Below are 21,910 nucleotides of genomic sequence, written 5' to 3'. Positions count from 1 at the left end.
CTGTGGTTCTGAGACTGGAAAGATATTAGACCTCCTCCTACCTTTAATCTCTGGGCCTGCCGGGAACCCAAGTGGGGAGACCAAAGATGAGTCCTCCTCCTGGGACCAAAGCAGCCTATAAGTCACTTATCAAAGAGACCGATCAAGCCCTTCAGAGGCACATTGGAAACAGGCCTTAAGCAACACAGGGTCATTTCAGAAAACTGGGGCACAACCAGGCTGGCAGTAGGGACTCTCAGGAATGAGGTAGGTTGGTTTTCACAAAGCAATACAATGAAAGCAGAGCCAGAAGAGCAAGAGGGCACCGGCCTCTCCAGATGGAGACTCTGGATGGTGCTGCATACTGCTGGGTGTGCCAGCTTCACGGTGGCTTGTCACGGCCAGTCATATGCCATCAGTAACATGGCCATCTTGCACAGGAGGTTGCTAAACCTACAACAAGGACAAATGCATTACCTTAGTGTGGCCCTCTGTTCTGCCTCAGTTTTTGAATTGAAGAATTAGATTCCAAGAGTAAAGATGTTTGGCTATGCTCTCGAGGAACAGCAAACTGTCTGAATTAAGGAGTTGGACTCCATTGTTGATGCGTGAGGGCTGACAGTTTTCCCACCCCCCATCCATGCTGCCCTCCAGAAAGCCCAGGTACTCCCCACTTTGGAACCTACAGTTACTTCAAACCAAACAAGCTACAAGTCACAGCTGGTAGCCCTCACCCCAGCCATGGCTCCCTAAACCCTATAAAATCGTCTTTCTCCACTTTCTTAAGCTGTGTGCAGACCAGCTTGGAAGCACATTTTGCTGTCCTCAGAGGACACATCCTATGGATAACAAGTCTTTTCCCATCCTCTTGGCGTTTATATTATGTCATCTCAACCAAATTCGGGTTGGGGATTGACTCCACCTCTGTGGGTTGAACACAATTGTTTAAAATGCAAAATAGAAGAGGCATTTTAAAATGTAATCAGTGAACACTCCCAAAATGTATTTTTAAGCCCAGAAAACAAATAGCAAAACAACACTGATGTAAGATTTCATTTATAGAAAACAACCACTTGTCATAGATAGGAAAGAAGATAGACACATGGATAGATGCCAGCGACCAATAGGTAGGTGGGAAGGTAGATGGTAATGCAGAGAGGCATGAAGATAGGTAGATAGAAGAAACATGGATTGATTGAAAACTTGTTAGTCTAAGCTACTCCTATGCAAGGAAAGAAACAATAAAAACTAGCTTAGAAATTACTTTCTCTTATGTCTTACTCTTATTTTATTTTGGTCAGATGCTCTTTTATTGAAATATTTTATCTTATGCTTCCTTGCTAGCTAGGTATTCCACTGCCCCACTGTTGATATCTATAATGTCACCAGGGTTGGTGCTCATCCACATTGCAGCCCACAGACTCAAGTGTCCAGAATCTCTTTAATAATTGCAGAGTGTTCTTCGACTAAAGAGTGGTTCTGTATCTGTTGGGAAATGTTGACAATCTCATCAAATGTGACATTTTCACTGGGCTCTATGTCTTTCTGCTTCTTCCCATTTCTTGATGACTTCTCCAGGGCTTTGGTGATCAGAACAGAGGCAGAAGGTATGACTTTAATATAAGCCTGTCCTGAAGAGTCAGTTTCTCTGTAACCCTCAGACCTTTCCAATCACTAGTTGCCTTGAGGATGTCATCACCAGCTTTTCTTAGAGACAGACCCAGGGTCCTGCTGTTGGGGACCAGGGTGGATGTGGCACCAACCTTACCTCAGGCACACTTCAGATACTTTACTTTAATGTGATTGGGGTGGAACTTGAGAAGCATGGTGGGAAAAGCTAGTGAAGAAGTAACATGGATTCAGGAGAACCAAAGAAATTTGCACTGTACCCTCCTCCAAGCAGAAAGCCAAAAGCTTACTGTACTTATATAAGTCTTAAATCAGCCACCATAATATGTTATTTTATCTAAGGCACTACCAAAAGGAAAAAGAAAATATTGAGCCTAAAATAATTTTAAACCAACAAAAATGGTTTTTGTTCACCAGCTGAGCAAAAATATTTTTCAGTGGAGGTGCCTCACATTTGGTAAGGTTGTGAGAAAATAATCATGATTGGTCAACTGTGCCAAAGACTGAGTGACTTATACAAACAGCCTCAAAAGTAACCTAATCCTTTGAACCACTAACTTCATTTCTAGGACCCAATCCTAAAGTGAAATTAGAACTGTATTAAGGCAATACATATACATACTCTTGTCTCATTATTTTTACAAGGAATTTTCATGCCAGGATTAGAAATGTGCACATAGTTTAAACATGGAATAGAAAGGCTGTGATGAAACACAGGCCTCTCAGCTCTGCTTCTTCATTCTTTGCTGATTTTTCTGATATGTAGTTCTGTTATTTTTAAGTCATGTGCTTACCTGCTATTTCCTAAGTCACCAATTTAAGGCATGCTGTGTTGATCTCATTGGTGTAGCTGGAATATTACCTCTTCCCTCATCATCATTCTAATCATCCTATTTGTCTTTTCCTTTTTAGACAGGAACTCACTATGCAGCTTCAGTTGACTTTGAACTCACTATGTAGACTCACATCCTCACTTTCCATCATCTTTTCCTCTCAATATTGTTACAACACACTCTTCATTTGCATTCACTGTAAATCCATTCGTTGTAAATCCTGTGTTAAGCCAAGGAAGAACTGGGCAACAGTTTTTCTGTTTTGTGCGATGTTTTGCCTAAAGTTAGTCATCTTTTTCTTTGTCATTCTCATATCTTCCTGGTGTTATCATATGTGTAGCATTTGGCTCCCCTCCCAAGAGCTCTACTCTGTGTTAGGCAGATATCAGCTACCTGGATGTTCTCTTCCTGTTTTCTCCCTAGTCTGCTTAAACATGTCTTCCAGTAGCTTCACCAAAGGGGGAATAAGGAAGAAGCCCTCTCCATCCATTTCCCAGTGTGTGTGTATGCCTGAGAAGATCTTTATTGTTTCTTTCGTGACTATTTCATCTTCATTTTTTGTTTCTCATTAGTTTGGTGTTGGACTTTCTGGTTTGATCTAATTTACTTCCCTTTATTTCCTGTCTCTTTATGTTTTGTTTTCTGAGGGTTTCTCAACTTCATCCTCCAATCATTTTATTGATTTGTTTATGATGCTACCATATTTCTAATTTTAAAGGTCTTTCTGATTCCTTGATTATTTCTTTTTATAGCTTCTTCTGTTTGTTTTATAGATGCAGTATTTTTTATTGCTCTGAAGATATTAAATATAGATTTTTGTTTTCTTCTTCATTGCCTCTGTTTTTTTTATGGGTCCTTTTGTTCCGTTTCTTTCACTTTACTGTTGGATAAAATTCTCAAATATATAGCAATGCTTATACCTTCATGTTGAAGGCCAGCAATATCAGAGCTGTTGATTGGGTATTTAGTGTTCATGATGAAGATGCATCTCCCAGTAAAGATGTGATACACATGAACAAGATTTGTCAGCAATGGGCTAAATTGGATGATGTTTCGATTTGAAGTAAACAAGGCTTGGTGCGTGAATAATCACTGATATTCTGAGATCTCCACTCTAGAAGTGCTATATTTCTTCAGAATTCTCTAATTCCCAGCTGGAGGTAAAGGGAATGAGCTAAAAGGCACCATATGGCTAGCAATTAGGATTCTAGAAGTTGGACAGGTGGAGACCACTGAGGATTCTAAAGATTAGTGCACAGAGATTTATGTAATCGCGATGATCTCAGCTCTGCATCCTCCTCCATTCCTGCTTACTTGAGCTTTGATATTTTCATGACTTAGAGAAGGGAGACAGACAACTGGACAGACGGCGCAGTAAAGGGAAGTAACTAAAGGGACTTTTTGGTTAGTGCAACCGTGCACCATAGTCCTCAGAATGGATAGGTCTGCAAGAGCAATGTAGTTTATTGATACTTTGGGTTTCCTGAAGATGAATCCTACTCTTAGGACTAACTCTAGCCAGCATAAGGAGATAAAATGTTGTAAGCCAGATAAAAAGCACCAAGCAGCAGCCTCACATACAGCTATATTGCTAAAATAAATCTTCCTGGTAGCTGGTCTGGAACTTACTGTTTCTGTATTGAATTTTAGCCTATTTTTATAGTTGGGTATTCCTATAAAGACACTTATTACACACTGCACAGACCTGATTATGAACAGTAGCTACAGAAAGTGAATTATGCAAAAGAAAAATCTTGCATTGTTAATAAACACGCTTGTTAACAAATATGCAGCAGAGAAACAATACACTAGGAAACAGTCACTATCCCCCAAACAAACGCTGATTATTCTGAAAAAAGTATTATTTATAAATAACCATAGCCTTTGGTAAATTTTCATTAATGATGTCCTGCTTCTTCAAGCAATGGAAGCCAGGAGAGTTTTGCCTTGCTATACCACTAGAAGAAAATGAGCAAAACCTCCTTGCCCTCTTCTAGACTCTTTGTTCTAATTAAGCTCACATCACTATCAAAAAGAGATGATCTCAGAGAACACTTCAAAATAGGGGAAAGACTTTAGGATCCAGAGGAAGGAACAGAGTTCTTAGAACACTGTCTTCTGGGCATGGCATGACCATTGCATTCTGGAACTCTCAGCAGCTGCAATTATGTGCAAAGGACAAGCAGCTATCAGCACTCTGTCATGAACCCTAAAAGGGCTCGTGGGGCTTCACCCCCTTCCTGAGGATTTATTGGAAGTTAGTGGTTGCTGGAGAAGGAGGGATGTTTTCTTCAGTGATGTAGCCACTGTGAAGTTGTGCATGCTCCTGCAAATAAGCCACCACCCATGCTCTTGTAAGTGGTTCCAAATGAAATAAAAGCAAAGAGAGGCTAGAGAGATAGTTCAGCAGTTAGGAGCAGTCGGTACTCTTCAGGGGACCTGGGTTTGGTTTCTAGCACCCACTTGGTGGCTTACAACCATCCATAACTCCAGTTCCAGGGAATCCAATGGCTTCTTCTGGCTTCCTCGGCATTAGGCACACGTGTAGTATGCACACATATGTGCAGGCACCTAGGTGTTTGATTTCAAATTAGTCTGCATATTTTTGTGAAGAAATTTCTTTGCTGCAATTAATTTGTGCAATCAGCAGGCTTGAAGTAAAGCAGAGCATCCCTTCCTACACACGCAACCCACCCTGTAGAGGGGCCTCATCTGGTCAGTTAAGCTCTTAGAAACAAAGATCAAGATTTTCCAAAGAAGAAAGAGTTCTGCCTCAAAATTGATGCATGGAACCTCTGTCTTAATACGACCTACAAAGCACAGATAACAAAAGCCAAAATAGACAAATGGTTTTACCTAAAACTAAAAAGTTCCTGCATGGTGAGGAAACAATAGTTGGTTAAGAGACAATCTACAGAATGGGAGAAATACTGTATGTACATCAAACATTTGGCAAGGGTTAACACTCAGATCCAACTACTGAGTGATAAGGTATCACCTAAGTCAGTTAAGGATGTGAAAAAACCTGAATAGGCATATCTATACTTATGTCTATATCGCTAAAGAAGATATGCAAATGTCCTACAGGTATAGTTAAAACCCTCAATATCTCTAATAATCAAGGAAATGCATATCGTAACCACAGGAGATAGTATCTCACATGTATTAGAATGGCTGGATTCCAGAAGATGAAAGAGACAGGGCTGATGAGGATGTGAAGTGTACTGGCTGGTTTTATGTCAACTTGACAGAAGCTAAGGTCATCTGAGAGGAAGGAGCCTCCATTGAGAAAATGCCTCCTTAAGATGGGACTGCGGCAAGCCTGTAGGACATTTTCTTAATCAGTGATTGATGTAGAAGGGGTCAGTCCATTGTGGATGGTGCCATCCCTGTGCTGTGATCCTGGGTTGTATAAGAAAGCAGGCTGAGCAAGCCTTGAAGAGCAAGCCAGTAAGCAGCATGCCTCCATGGTTTCTGCACCAGGTCCTGCCTCTAGGTTCCTGCCCTACTTGAGTTCCTGTCCTGATTTCTTCAGTGATGATGAAATGTAAGAAAAAAAAAACCAACCAAACAACAACAACAACAAACCATTCCTACCCAGATTTGGATTTAGTCATGGTGTTTCATCACAGCAATAGTAATCCTGACTAAGACACAGAGGAAGAAGAACCCAGGTACATTGTAGGGGAAACAGACACAATGGAGAACAGCTTGAGGAGTCTTCAAAAATTAAAAAAAAAAATACCATATAACCCAGACCCCACTACTTGGTGTGTATCTAAAAGGAATATGTCTTGATCACACTGCCAGGGCCCCCTCAAACAGACACAGCTACACAACTGTCTCCCATATGCAGAGCAGGTTCCACAGTTTTCAGTCTAAAGTTCATGAGTTCCTTTGAGCTTAGTTCAGTTGTCTCTGTAGATTTCCCCATCATGATCTTGACCCTCCTTGCTCATATAATTCTTCTTCCCTCAAGCCAACTTTCTGGATCCCATTACCTATAGTTGGACAGCTTGCTCCCTCCTGATAAAGCAGGGAGGGGCTTGGTCCTGCCTCAACTGAATGTACCAGGCTTAGTTGTCCCCCTATAGGAGAACTTAACTCTGTTGGAGGATGGGATGAGGGGTAAGGAGAAGTGGTGGGGAGCAAGAGGAGGGTTGAGAGAGGGATCTGTGGTTGGTTTGTAAAATGAATAAAAAATAAAGAAAGAAAAGAAATATGTCAAAGAGAGATCTATGTTCTCAGAGTCATTGCAGCAGCATCCACTGTGGCAGAGGTACAGAATCAAACTGACCATAAAACAATGAACGGATTCTTTTTAAAAGTAGTACAGCACACACTGTATATTTCATCCTAAGGAGTGAAGAAATCCCTTTATATGAAACAACCAATATAAATCTGAAAGATTTGTGCTGAATGAAATAAAAGCAGCAGAAAGACTAATGTACTACATAATGTCATTTATATGTAGAACTTTTAAAAGTTGGTTTTACAAGCAAGAAGTGCATTGGCAGTTATCAGAAGTCAGACTGAGGTGCTAGAGGAGATGTTATCCAAAGGTCACAAAATTCCTTTTAGATGTTAGGAATAAGGAACAAGGTTTATCACACTACTTGATGGCTACAATTAATAACAATGAACAGTATTATCTATTTCAAAATTGCTAGATGGTGGATTTTGGGTTTTCTCACCACAAATAAACAGTATGTGTATGAGATATTAGACTGATTTAGTCATTCTGTTATCAATGTGTGAATATTTAAGAACATCATCTTGTGTAACAAAATGTATATATTTTTCACTTTTGATTTTCTAAAAAGTAATAATAAGAAAGAGGAAAAAGGATCTCGCCTTAGTCTTTGTTTCCAAACCTATAGCCTGGCTTTCAAACTTCAGTGGCCTCAAGAATTGCATAATTTCTTATAATTTCTCAATCTCTGCATCCAAATATATGTTTAATATATGTACATGTGTACATATATAAATGTATAGGACATGTTCCTATATAGAGATATTATTTATATGTGTAAAACTGTATATATAGACACACATATGCACACATGCATACACACACACACACACACACACACACACACACACACACACACACAGTCTCCTATTGCTTCCTTTTGCCTTTATCCCTGTGGAGAGAATTGATGAGCATCAACCACAAACATGGGTGAAAAAAATCACATATGCTGAATTCAGTGGGACTCTGATATCGTAATCATAAAACTGAAAAACAGGTAAAACTAAACATGAAGATGTCTAGAGATATGTACATACGTGGAAAAATGAGAATGAGAAAGGTAGATCAAACCCCAGGTCATAACTGCACACTGCCTCTGTGTGTGGCATCAAGCAAGGAGCTCAAAGCTCTTTTTTCGTGGTGTTGGTAATGTACTGCTTCTTAGGTACGGCGGTAGGTTTATGAGTATTCATTTTATTATTATGCTGTATATATTATACATGTACATTAAATGCAGCCTTTTTATGAAGCAAATATTTTATGATTAAAACTTCTTTTTAATAACAAATCTTAAAAGCACCTATAAAAGAACATTGTGCCGCCCTCATTTTGTTGGCTTAGTGACTGGTTTTAACATAAAATATTTCTTCCTGGAAGCCTCTCTCTGTTCCTTTTTCTTAGTAACACTCTGGCCTCTTTTATCCTTGTCCCCCTCGTGCTTTTCACAGCTTCTAATCCATTAACCACTCTGACATATGGATTTAAATGCCCTTCTTATTACACTCTGTTGGATCCACCTTCTCTAGGTCTGAGTTTCCCAACCTTCTCTCTCGTAATAGGTAGCTTTTCTTATGACTTGCATTTTGCACCCCCTCGTCTGGCGATCCGGCCGTCCATTTCCTCTCATCTGGCCCTAACTGAAGGGCATCCCGGAGAGGGCCACATTCCCAGTGCCTCCGTGTGCTTGACCACTTCTCTCAGCCTTTTCCTTTGGCTTGAATAATTCATTTTGGCTCAAAGTTCACACACGCACCCCTAAATTTCTTTCCTTCAATTCTCTCTTTGACCTTTTCTAATCGGGCTTTTACCCACTTCAGTTTACTGAAAATACAAAGCCACAAATTACCTCTTCCTGGGGGCCTATGGGCCAGCCTTTGCCCCTGACCTTGGGCTGATCTTGAAATTCTCTCTCTCTCTCTCTCTCTCTCTCTCTCTCTCTCTCTCTCTCTCTCTCTCTCTCTCTCTCTCTCTCTCTCTCTCTCTCTCTCTCCCTTCCCCTTCCCCTCTCTATCTGTCAACTGATGGGCCTGCAATGGCCAGCAGTTTTGAGGAGAAGGCACGCAGATGGCTACCCGAAGTATTTTGCATGCCACAAGGTAGCTCCCAGCTAAGAGAGGAGCCTGGAGATGAGAATGAGTGTTCCATTTAAAGGCTGAATAAAGAATTGATCGAGCACGCTGAAGTACCTTGAGGAAAAAAAGAACTGCCAATGATTAGAAAGTGCAGACTTTCTTTCAAATAATTTTTTCAGCAATTTAACAAATAGTAGTTTTAAATAGAAATTTTGAAGGCATTTGAATTGAGTCCAAATCTCAGGATAATAGCCTGTCCTCTCACCTCTAATATGTTTCTGAACAGCATATTTGAGTTTTAGTTTTAGAACTAAATATATAAGCAGCATATTGAAATTATCTGTTTGACCAGTTTTTATTTTGATTTATAAAGAGCTAAAAATAATCTCTAAAATCACTTTTGAATATAAGTCTTCCCTGATAGTCCTTATTTGCTTGTTATCAAATATTCAAGCTGGATATTTGTTTACAATAACCTATTGGAAGTGGCCCTGTTGGTGACTTGCACTGTAGCACTGAAAAACCCTCTCTTCGTGCTCTGCCAATGCCCACATTTGTGGGGTTCTCATTTCTGTGGCTCCCCACTTCAGTAACAGTATAGGGGCAGTGAACACCGTTAAAGAAAATGATCTCCTCTGTTCAAGAGAATGAAATCTCCAGCCTGGGCAAAGACCAACCCTCCAGTTGGGCAGGCCAATCACCTGGCTAAGGGAGTGTCCCTCAGAAGGCTGGACATCCGTCAAGGAGATGTGTCCACCCGAAACCATACTAAAACCATTGGGGAAGCAATTGTCCCGTTAGTGAGAGAATGCACATTTCTGTCATTCATTCTTGTCCTTATTGCCTACTGCTTCAGTCCCACCATTAGGTTCATTAGGTCGGCCCACCTTTCTTAGCCTGATTCAGACAGACATAACTTTTCCTTTGTCTACTCTTTTCTCTTTTGGATGCTCCCCATAGTCTAGCTTTTGCTGGTATGGTGAGCTCTTTCAGTCTTTGCACCCACCCTCGTCACTTCCCTCCTCCTGCCAAGGTTTACAGTTTACCTGTCCTGAACCTCTCTTCTCTTAAACTCTAGTAAAATCGTCTTTGAGATTTCTTCTGAACCCAGTCTCAAATTCTTTTATTAATTAAACTAAGACCCCCAAGAAGGGAACCCCGATTGCCACAGTAGCTTGTGCATGTAAGACTCCCCAAAATTTCCAATAGTAGTACCCCCACCTCTGCAGCTGTTTGTGTTTCTTTCTACTACAATCCACTCCACATTGAAGGAAATCCATGCTCTCTCCCTTCAGCACTCACAGTTTCTCCCATTATCTGACCAGCAGTAAGTAGCATTCTGTTTTCACCTCTTAATTTGTTTTGTTTCGTGTAATGTATTGGATACATTAGTTACATAACTTCTGTTGTGCTTGTATACATCATTCAAAGGTACTCACTCTATATTCTATTGCTTTTTCAGGCTGTGTGTTACCCGAGGAAACTCAATTTATAAATAGCTTTTGATTCCATTTTTGAGGGGGAAGGACAATTGCAGCCCCTGGGTGAACACGTGAACTGTGTCATCTATCAGGCACCAACTATCTAGCATAGAGTGATAAATGACTTATTCATGAGACTAGAGAGGGGGCCATCTTAGAAGTTTTTTGGAATAAACTGAAATGGTGGGGGCATGTGGCTGTATTAAAATGATGTCAGAGAAGCAGGGTCCATGAACTTATTGGACATATGAGACCAAGAGCAATGTCATAACTCTCTCACTCAGACCCCATAAAGTAGTGATCACCTAACACTGCTGTGGTGTGGCCCCATATCAACCTATCATATGATGTAAGGTGTGTGGATAAAGGACCAACAAGCAGTGCACTCTCTGACTGCCCCTGGAGCTTCAGATGGGCTAGGTCCTGTTATGTCGGCACAGTATACTCAACTTCCTGCCCACTCACGGGTTTGCCTCTCTGGAATCTGAATAATTTCCTGCTCCAGATCCAGTTTAGAGTTTTCCCTCACAACTGAACTCTTCAGCTTAGCTCTCAAACCTGACTCTAGCACTTCCTGGCAATGGTCTGGTTCATCCATTATCAGTACAGACTATTTCTCATACTACTTCTGGAACCTTTTGAATTCTACTATAGACTCTTGAACTTGTATACATTCTGCAAACAATATATATATATATATATATATATATATTAGATTTTCTGTGTGATCTGCGATATGTAAGTTAATGTTAGTAATTAAAATAGAAATAAAAGGATCTGTATTTGCCTTGACCAGGTTTCCAGGGTAGGCAGGATTTTATGACAAATTGCTGACACTGAAACTGGTAAGGCTTATGAATTTATTGTTATTTAAAGAATTCTAACGTGGCAGAAAGACATACAAGTGTTCATCTGTTTCTAGTGTAACATACAACACCTTTTAGATTGAAATAGTTTTCAGCACACAGAAAAGTTACATGGACAACATAAACATAATACCATTAGCACAGGCACACAGATGTTAAAATTTGCACTATTTGTTATGCCTTCTGCTTGCTGTGTGAACCATTCCTAAGGAGATACAAGAGAATGTCTGCTTACTCTAGATGGCACCAAGTGTGATTTCACCAAAGTCTAACTTGGTAAGATCATTGAATTTCTTGGGCTTTCTTAAAGAATGTGGGTCAGAGGCTACTTACAGGAGTGTGGGTAACCTCACACACACACACACACACACACACACACACACACACACACACACACACACAGCTGCATCACTTTAAAGTCTTACCCTATCATGTTGTTGACCTCATGGAAGCTGCATCGTGGAGGCCTCCTTTCAATTAATTAATCTTCTACTTCCAATATAGCATCTCCCCCATCCCACCTGCAGCTGGGGAAGAAGAGAGAGAAACAATAGCTGGACTGTCTTGTGAGGGCCTTGTGACCCTCCCCTCCTTCACCTATTAGTAAGTGTCAACAGCTTCATTACCATTTCTACAGATCTGGCTATCACTGTTCTATCCTACTTGCCATAGCTACTGGGGACAAAGTCCAAGATGGCATCATGGTAAGTCCAAATGGAAAAAAAAAAAAAAAAAAAACATTGCAATAAAAAAGTTACTATATTTCTCTTCTGAATTGATTAAGAACTGGCTTCTTATTTTGAATGCTCTGTGTGTGTGTGTGTGTGTGTGTGTGTGTGTGTGTGTGTGTGTGTGTGTGTGTGGTGTATATGCAATATATGCACATGTGTGTGTATGGGAATGCTGGCCTGTATATGTATGGAGACCAGAGGAGGGTGTTGTGTTTCCTCCTCTACCACTCTCTTCGTTATCCATTTTAGGCAGGGTCTCATTTTGAACTGGAGCTCTTTCCTTTAAACTAGACTAGCAGCGAGCAAGCCCCAGTAATCCTGTCATTGCCCACCACCGAGGTGGGATATAGCACATGTGAGATAAACAGCTAGCTTTTACATGGGTGCTGAGATCTGAACTCAGGTCCTCAGGGTGTAGTAAGGGCTCTCCAAGAACAAAAAGAAGGCAAGGTGGCTTAATAGTATGCATGTGTAGCCTTATCACATTCTTTGTCTTCCCAGCGTCACAGACCTACGGTCATAGAGTACCCAGTGAGAATGTGAGTTACTATATAAGGGGGACAAAAGAGACGAGAAATGTATATAAGACAAAACCCTGATGTGCTGGGGCTTAGCCTTTGGATGTACTAACATAGTGTTGGCACAAATGAAAGCTGCTTCCTGGCAGAAAGCCGTGCTGCCCTGTCTCTCTGTCTGAGAGTCTTATTACAGTTATTGCCTAGCAAAGGCTCTTAACCACTGAGCCATGTCTCCAGCCACCAAATTCGCACTCTTGTATCTTTTAACATTTCAGTGTTTCCTAAGAAACAAGCTGTTTTTTAATGCAACCATTGAGCAGTCATCAATTTCTGTAAACTTAATATCAACTTGAAACTGTTTATTAAAGAAGTCCTTAATCAAACCCAATCAGTTGTTCTAATAGTCCTTTAGCATTTTGTTTTTACCTCCACTGAATAATCCTGTTAAAGATCACATACTGCATTTGTTATGCACTTGGGATTCATTCTAGATTATGTCATTAGTTGGCATTTATCACTGAATCTAGTAAGCACTTTATGAGGAGTCATATTAAGAACACATCCATACCCTGCTCTTCATCATACTCTTCCCCATGCATTTGGCATCCACTGATAATTGAGTGGACTCAGCTCCACTAAGGTAAACTGAAAAATAGTGAATTTCTATTCCACTATTCCATCTACCTTTCTTTATCTGAATTACCCTATAAGGAAGAACCTTCCATTATCCATTTTCACTTAGTGTCCAATCATTGCCAGTGTAGATTCACAGATTCCCATTCTATCCAGTGGGGTATGTCCTGATTTATTTTGATGCATAAAATTGTCCAACACTTTGTCTATGAAAGGCTTTTCAAGATGCCCTCTGTATCATTTCAGTATCTCCATGGAGTCTTTGGTTACTTCCTCACTTTCTGTCAAAACAAGCTGGTGTTGGTTCATATTGTACTCCCCTGCCTCAGCCCCGGAATTAGTCATGTACTCACATCACAAATATGCTTTTAGTGCCTGTAAAGTATCAGGTCCTCAGCTAAGCTCTGAGATATGATAAGAAAATCTAGACAGTGTGTTTTAGAACATAAGTACATGAGAGGGACATTGGCCTTTACCATTCCCATGCTTTGTTTGGTTCATCTCATATTGGTGATGTTTTGAATTTCTCAGGAACAGGGTTGAATGCTTGCTTACTTGACAAGTCCTGAGTTACCTTTTGGTAATCTCCATACTTCTGTCTTATCTAAGTCTGGAACAGAGTGATTCTGCAACCCTATAGGAAGCAGTTCCATATCTAAGGCTGTCTTTAGGCTATGGACAAGGTTGCTATGGGAAGCCTCTTCTCCGGGATAGGAACTCAGCTCAAGATGTCGTTGGTATCTGCTCTTGGGCAGACTTCATGGGCACTGTGCCCTGTGTGAAATGTTATTGAGTTTGGCTCTTGGGAACATAGGACATTAGATTAAGCATTTTTGTATTTACTTTAATAGACTTAGCTTTACAGTTTTAGATGTATGGAAAATTGAACATCCAACACAGAGAACCATACACTTACCTCATTCCCACCTTACCCGGTCCCTTATTATTTATATCTTGCATCAGTGTTGATTCATTTGTTATTATTACTGACTCATTATAACCGAACTAATATTGATGTATATTTATTTTTATTTTTACATTTCTAAAAGTTTTTATTGTGATTGTGTGTGTGATGTGAGTGGCCACATGCATGTAGAAGTCAAAGGACAACTCTGGGGACTAAGTTCAATCTTTCCACCTTTCCATTGCTTTCAGTGATCAAAAGCAGGTCATCTAACTTGCATGGCAAGGTCTTTTACTCACTGAGCCATTTTCCCAGCAACTAATGACATATTTTTAATAGATAAACCTGGGAGTTTATATTAAGATTTAGCCTCTATCTTGCACAGTATTATAAGTATTGGCAAAAGCATAATACTGAGTACCTGTCACTATAATATTATATAGAATAGGTTCACCCACCAAAAACTATTCCTGTTCATCTATTCACCACCTTCCATTTCTGCGAATGTGATAACCATGATTTAAACTTTAAGAGGAAGAGAGAGACAGAGACAGAGAGACTGAGACAGAGAGACTAAGACAGAGAGACAGAGAGAATAAACATCTGAATTACTGACAAACAGACTTGTTGAAAGCCACAACTCTTGAGACTATTATATGAGAGTCATTTGTGCTCCATGTGCTCAGGCCACAGTGGTTTCCCCTCTATTCCTTAAAGAAGCCAAGATCCATATCACTGCTGGCTCTACTCTGGTCCACATCTTTCTCATGTTGTAGATGAGAGACAGCATCTCTGGCCATTATACCAAGACCTTTATTCCTTTAATATTACCTTTACAATCTATAAGAGGAAATCCTTGGACATAAATCCTGAAGTTTTGTTCAAGGGCAATAGAACAAAAGAACCATTATGACATTTAAGATAATCAGCTATATAGCTATGCTCACACTTAAGCCAAGAAACATAACAAACCAGACAAAAAAAATAGTGTTCTCACCTCTGTAATCTAGAAAACTTGTTTTCAATCTGAAAAACTAGAAATGAATAAGTCATTGCATACAAATTCCACATAAATGAAATGTCCCATGGAGAGGCTTTAAGCAGAGGTTCCTGTCTTATTTAGAGATGTATTTTCTGTCTTGGTCATGCTATTTGAAAGTATAAGTAAGACTGCTAGGAATACATCAGGGACTTCTGAAAATATAATTTACAATATTGAATGAAGGTGAAAATAAACGTTTTCTAAACCCAGTTGCAAAAAACTGAATGCATAGCAGTGGATAACTGGAAGCACTTATCTGTGTTAGTAATGCTTAATTATAAAGGCCTTTCTCTAACTCTTCCACCCCTTTGACTTATTGGGAAAGTGACAAGAAGTAATCAGATGTCCCAGAAGAAATGCTGTCCTGGAAACTGATAAGCATCTACATTTTGAAAATGATGTGGGGGGTGTGTTAAAAATATAGAATCAACCAATCTGAGAAGTAGATGGTAAAATAATCAAGTTATCATTGGTTTACCCACCCATAGATAAAAAGCATCTGTAGTCAAAATCTGAAGGATCTGCTCTCTGAAAAAACAGAGATAAGAAAAATAGTGTAGGATTTTTTTTATCATTTTTTTCTGACTATACAGATAGGACACACAAAAGCTCCTCTCTTGAATTAGGAAAAGAAGAAAATAGAAGAAACTTGCTATAGTCCTGCTATACAAACACGCTAATAATCATCATCATTTTGATGGGGGATGAGGTAGCTGGATCAGATTGGGAAGATAACTCTATATACCAATGCTTGTCATTTGTTTGTATTCCGAGTTCTCCTTTCCAGTAAATAATATTCCAAAGTGGAATTTCCACCATCTGCTCTGCAATTTCAGTATACATATATACTTGATTTATTTAACAGCATTTTTATATTTATAATTGTAAGTTATTTCCAATTTCTAGTTATAATGAATAATGTTGCAGCTTTCTGGTTTTAAGATGTTAAGACACAGGTTAGTTTTCTCTTCCCCCAATCCTGACTAGCACATAAGAAAAGGGATATTTGTTCACAAGGGGAAAAGGTTCTTAAGGAGATCTCAGAAAAGACTTCAAACATTTGAGGGGAATGATAGAGAATAGAAGAGAAGAGCTGACTCAATGGAGAAAGGCAGCTTGTGGAGCCCAGTTCCATTGGATATATCTGCAAAACATTTTGATAGCACCAAAGGCTTGGGAGCATTGTGGAAGAGAGAGTGGGAAGATCCTAAGAGCCAGAGGAGTTTGCTGTGAGAATGTGTCTCCTAATAACATCAGGCAATGCACTCATCAAGTCTCACCAACATGACTGCCCAAATGTGAGCTGAACCAGGAGGACAGCAACAAACGTGCCAAATGGGACAAAGTATTAACCCTACACCAAGAACTATAGCCACTGAGGAAAGCTGGGATGGGAGGAGGTCTTTCCCAGGGAAGAGCACACCAACTGGTTGTCCAGTGCCAAATGGTCAGCCCTGAAAACATGCACACAAGTAACATTATATGGACTCAACAGGTTATATTTAATAACATATATATATGTATACAAATACATATGTGCATACAACAATAACAATTATTGAAAAAAGAGGCATTGAATTTGAAGGAGAATAGGGAGATGAATATGGAAGAGTTTGGAATGAGAAAAGGGAAGGGAGAATGTTGTATTTGAATTATACTCTCTCTCTCTCTCTCTCTCTCTCTCTCTATCACACACACACACACACACACACACACACACACACACACACACGTGTGTGAATATTAATTATAAGGCTGTAAAACATTGTGGGTGGGGCAAGCCTGTAAGCCCAAGCATTTAGGAGATCCGGGCTAAAAGATAAAAAGTTCAAGGTCGTCTCTGGTTACATATTGAATTTGAGGCCATCCTGGGCTACAGTTGCCAGTCCCCAAAACAAATCAAACAAACAAACAAAATGATAAATTTGCGTTATCTCTACCCTTTAATGTTTATCTTTCCTTCAAATAAGCTAAGGTGTCAGGTTGACTTTACCTCTAGTCTGAGAGCTGTAAGGCCCGTGCCTATCATGGCTGCCTTGAGCACACAGTTGTCACTGAAGCAGCCCTTATTTTGAACAAGATAATCTTCATAACATCTCCCTTGCTTTGAACATCCCACAGAAACTTTAAAAACTATCCTCCAACTCCAAGGAACCACAGCTGCTTCTGAGGCCATGACTGCCGCTTCAGAGGGCTTTTCCGGTAGCCAGGACAATGGCACGCTTTTGCACTGCCTTTGGAAGACTGTACTCCAGTTAGAGTCAGCACTGATGAACTCCAGATGACCCTACTCAGCCTGCAACTGAGGAAACAAAGCATCTGCTCAGAGCCTTTGGATGGGTGCTTATGAAAGGCTTGCGGTTGGTAGGACTAGAAACCGTGCACATTTGAAAACCGCAGTGGGTGGGATTCCAGTCAGTGAACAAGCTTCACACCCTTCTTCTGGACACAAAAGCAGGTTTTCCAGGGCGCCAGGGAGTTTCCTCTCACGTGTGCTACCATCTGGTGTTGCACTATTAGAACAAATAAAAACTCCTCCTGAGTGTTATCTTTGTGTGTGTGTGGTCTTTCACAGATAAAGCAGACTGGGTTGGCTGTATGGAAAGCAAACAAAACCCTGGAGCTTCCAGTGGCAGTGGTAGGGGGAAGAGGAGGCCTTAGAGGGCTAAAAAGAAGGAAAACAAGAATCATACGGGCTGGTCAGTGTCCATGTGTGTATGTGCAGGCTGGCCAAGACACTCGTGTGAATGTGCGGATTGACCATGTCTCTCCTACAACCCTCTCCGTTCCCCTCACTTCTCATTTTAGCCACCACTCCCTAGCAGCTTACAACACCCAAACAAGAGGCACGCAGCCATATATAGGAAACAAAAACACCAAGCATGTATAAAAGCCTCAACCTTATGATGCTCGGGGCACTCTAGCTTCAGGATATTAATCTTCTAAAGGGCTACTGGATAGTATAAGAAATTGCTTCCTGTTAAAAGTAGTCTGGAGTCCTGTTTTGCTTTTTTTTTCTTTTTGCACTAAGCTAAAAATAAAATATATTTTAAAAAGTAATCTTTATCATTCCATGAGAAGTAGAACCTCCGTGCCGAGGTTCTGTCTGGCTCGAGCGTGTGCAGGTCTCGTGCGTGCTGTCGCCGTCTCCGTGGGCTCATATGGGCTCCAGTCCGGCTGTGCCTGTGAACACTGTGTCCGTGACGTCATCCGCCACCTCGGGCTCTGATCATCTTCTGGGGCCCTCTTCTGCATGGATCCCTGAGCTAGAGGGGTGGGGTGGGTGCGACATATGCGGCCCATTCGGAGCTGAGCACGCTGAAGTTACCAATTGTGGGTCTCAGTGTGAGTCGCCATCTACTGCAGGAAGCAGCTTCTCCGATGAGGGCTGAGTGACTCACTGGTCTATGGGTACAGCCACATGTCATTAGGAGTCCTTTCATTGCTGTGGCCGTTTAGCAGAATAACAGTAGTAGGTTTGCTCCTAAGTCCAGACAAGCTGAGGATGTATTTCTATTAGTCACTTCTCTTACTGCTATGACAAAGCACTGACAGAAGCTCCACAGCGGAGGGAATAGTTATTTGGGCTCCTGACTTAAGGGGTACCATCCGCAGAGCAGGGAAAGGGGTGGGGCACTGACTGTGGTAACAGGGGCTTGTTGCATCTTGGTGGATTTGGAAACAGAACACTCTCTCCAGAAGTTAAAGCCACATCAGAACTCCTGAAGCCCTGGCCCTAAAATTCGGGGACTCATGGCCAAGAGGTTCCGCAACCATCTAAAGCATACCAATGGCTGCGAACCAAGTGTTCATCACTTGGCTGCATGGAATATTTCACATTCAAACCGCAGAAGGATTTGAGAGAAACTTTTTCCAGTCAAGAAGCAGAGGTTTCTAGGAAAAGCTATGCCCCTCCTCAAGAATAGCACACACACACACACACACACACACACACACACACACACACACAAGATACAGGTGCAACTTTGTTTAGCACAGGTTTGATTGAGTTTATTTTTGTAGTTGCTATTGTTATATTGAGCTCTTTCCAGCTATTCTTTGATTATATAATCTCTAGCTAGCCATCTAATTTCTAGGATATAACAATTTTCCACGCGACATTTGTATTCATAATAACTGAGTTATACCTTAATAGGAGGCATATAGGCATTTTTCTAAAGTAGCAATATATAAAAATAATCATACCAAAAACACGGGGTTCTTCTCTTTAAATAAAATGTTCTTTTTCATTGCTTTCCCCCTCCATCCCTGTTCCAGATGACCCCAGCTTGGACTACTATCAGTAGTGGAGAGGGTACCTGAACTGAACTGGCCTACCCCAGTGATCAGACCAGTGAATATCCTAACTGTCATCACAGAACTTCTCTCCAATGACTGATGGAAGCAGATGAGATGCAGAAATCCACAGCCAAACACCAAGCAGAACTCCAGGAGTCCAGTCAAAGAGAGAGAAGAGGAATTCTATGAGCAAGTGCATGAAGATCATGATGGGGAAACCTACAGAGACAACCAAACCAAACTAGTGGGAACTCATGAAAGTTGGATCAATGGCTGTGGAGAATGCATGGGACTGGATTAGATCTTCTGCATAGCAAGACAGTTGTGTAGCTTGAACTGCTTGGGGTAGGGGGTGGGGGGTAGGGGGCTGGGGTTCGAATCAGAATCCATCCCTGGTGCATGAGGGGGCTTTTTGGAGTCCACTACCTATGATGACATACCTCATGCAGCCTTGAGGCAGGGGGAAGGGTTTTGACTTGCCTCTACTGGATGTGCCTCCTCATGGGAGGCCTTGCCTTCTTGTGAGGAGGAGTGGAGGATAAGTTGAGAAGTGGAGGCTGGGGTAGGGGTGGGAGGAGAGAAGAGGAAGATCTTTGATTGGTGTGTAAAATGAATGAAAAAATTTCTTAATAAAAAATAAAATTAAAAAATTGTTCTTCAAGATAGCTCAGTATCCTTATTCAGATCTGTATCAGGCATGCAATTTCATGGGAAAAATCTTGTTGTTCTGGTCAAGATGACCTGCTTCTTTGGTAGGCAAATAGACACCCATCATGTTTTCCTTCTTGTCTTATTTCTGGAGAACTTGATCTAAAACTACAGAACTCATTGTTTGCTCAGACATAAAGGTATAGCTCTCCTACTTACCAAGTTTTAGTTCTTTACTTTTATTTCCTCCAGTCCTACTCTGTATGTGGCTTTGGTGATAATCTGATTTGGGAACTTTATTTTTTAAGAAAGAAGATCTCAGACTGCTGGGTAAAATGCCCAGGCCTATGTTGAGACATTGTGGTAACTATGAAAACTCTATGTGGTAACAGCGCCGGGATCTTCCATCTATCTAACATTCAGAAATAAATTGCTATAAATAAGTCTTTTAAGGGAAGGCATATAATTCTTTTAGACCTCTACAGTGTATCCAAATCTAGAAAAATAGTTTCTTACATTTGACCATCAAATTCAAGCTGCAATGGTTTTTGAAAAGCATAGTTCTGCAGAGCTGGGGAGATGGTTACATCATGGTTGTGCAAATGTGAGAACCTGAGTTCAGATCTCCAGGTCCCATGGAAGGCTGGGCATAGTATCATGTGTTTGTACTCCCAGCACTTCTACCATGAAAGGAGAGGGGGAAGCTAAACAATCCCTGGAAGTCTTCAAGCCAGTTAAGCTGATGGGCACAGCAGCAAACAAGACACCCTGTCTCAAACAAGGTAGAAGGTGAAGACAGACAACCTTAGCCATGAGTCATGTATGAAAATTCCTGCACTCACGTATATAAACATGTAGAGGCAGGTTAAAACTTGAAATTCTTCTAATTGAACGTAGAACAGCATTTTCTGAAAAGACACATATGTGTGAATGTACACACATGTACAGAAGCAGCCATGGTTATTGTCCCCTATGCATCATTGTCAAGGGTGACAAATATCGAATGTTTATTCATAGCCGTTGGAGTTGGTAAGTATATGGGCACTAAGAATAAAATAGTAAATGCAAAAATAGTTACTGCCTGCTGCCTTTTTGCAGCCTTCCCGAGAAAATCGTATCAATTTAAATCAAGTAATTTTGAACCCTATCATTTTGCAACAGAGAAGAAAATTTGAGAAAACTGAGCGTGCTGCTCTCTGGAAGTTATGGATCTGTGTCCATAAATAAAATAAGTAGAGACTTTCCAAAGAAAAATAGGCCACTCCCAAACTCAACACAAGGGGAGTCTTCCAATCCTCCTCCTTCAAATAGAAAGGATAGTGTTTTTAAAGCCTCTAAAAATATTCCTTGCTGCAGTTCCACCTACTGAATCCAATTAGCAGTTTTATCACCTCATTTTATTAACATCTATTAATCTTGAAAAACATATTAGTGGCATTGTATTGATCGTTCTCTGGTCTTTATTTATAAATGAGAAAGCTTCTTGTTGCTGTTCATTAATGTGAAAGGAAAGGAGATTCAAGGCAAGACATTTAGCATAGAAAACTCATAAACCTCCACCTAAATAAGCAGTTCCAAAAGAGCGGATGCATCCAGAGCTTGTGGGTAAACAATGTCGCGTTATACACCCATCAATACAGTTGATGCTAATTGTAATGTACCTTTGTCAAAATTGCACTTTGTCTTAAAGTTAATCTCTGATTTATGTCATTTTTCAAAGAGGAATTCCAAAGACTAAGAGCTTATGCCATTCTGTTCCTGCTAATGGGAGGCTAACATGATTGAATATCGTTCTGTTCTTGTATTCAGATATCAAGCTCAATATTCCAAGACTGTTTACTGAGTCATCCAATCACCCCGCACCCCTGCAGCCCAGACTTCCTGTAATAGCCCAGAGCACCAGTGAGTCAAGATCAACAGGTCTTGACCCAAACAATATTTACAGAAAACACCACAAGCATTCGTCCCCAGAGATGATACCCTTTGACTCGGCCAATAGAAATATGTGTGCTGCATTGCACAG

At 40.6% G+C, this 21,910-nt stretch overlaps 1 pseudogene; it reads right to left on the bottom strand.

Moving 5' to 3' along the window:
* Positions 1–1,306: 1,306 nt before the first annotated feature.
* On the bottom strand, positions 1,307–1,805 carry LOC131919831 (large ribosomal subunit protein uL11-like; annotated as a pseudogene).
* Between the last annotated feature and the right edge of the window lie 20,105 nt (positions 1,806–21,910).

This window comes from Peromyscus eremicus, chromosome 9 (genome assembly GCF_949786415.1).
Source record: "Peromyscus eremicus chromosome 9, PerEre_H2_v1, whole genome shotgun sequence".
In the NCBI taxonomy this organism is placed as follows: Eukaryota; Metazoa; Chordata; class Mammalia; order Rodentia; family Cricetidae; genus Peromyscus; species Peromyscus eremicus.
Note: the sequence above shows the minus strand (reverse complement) of the source record. Positions and strands in the feature narration are given on the sequence as shown.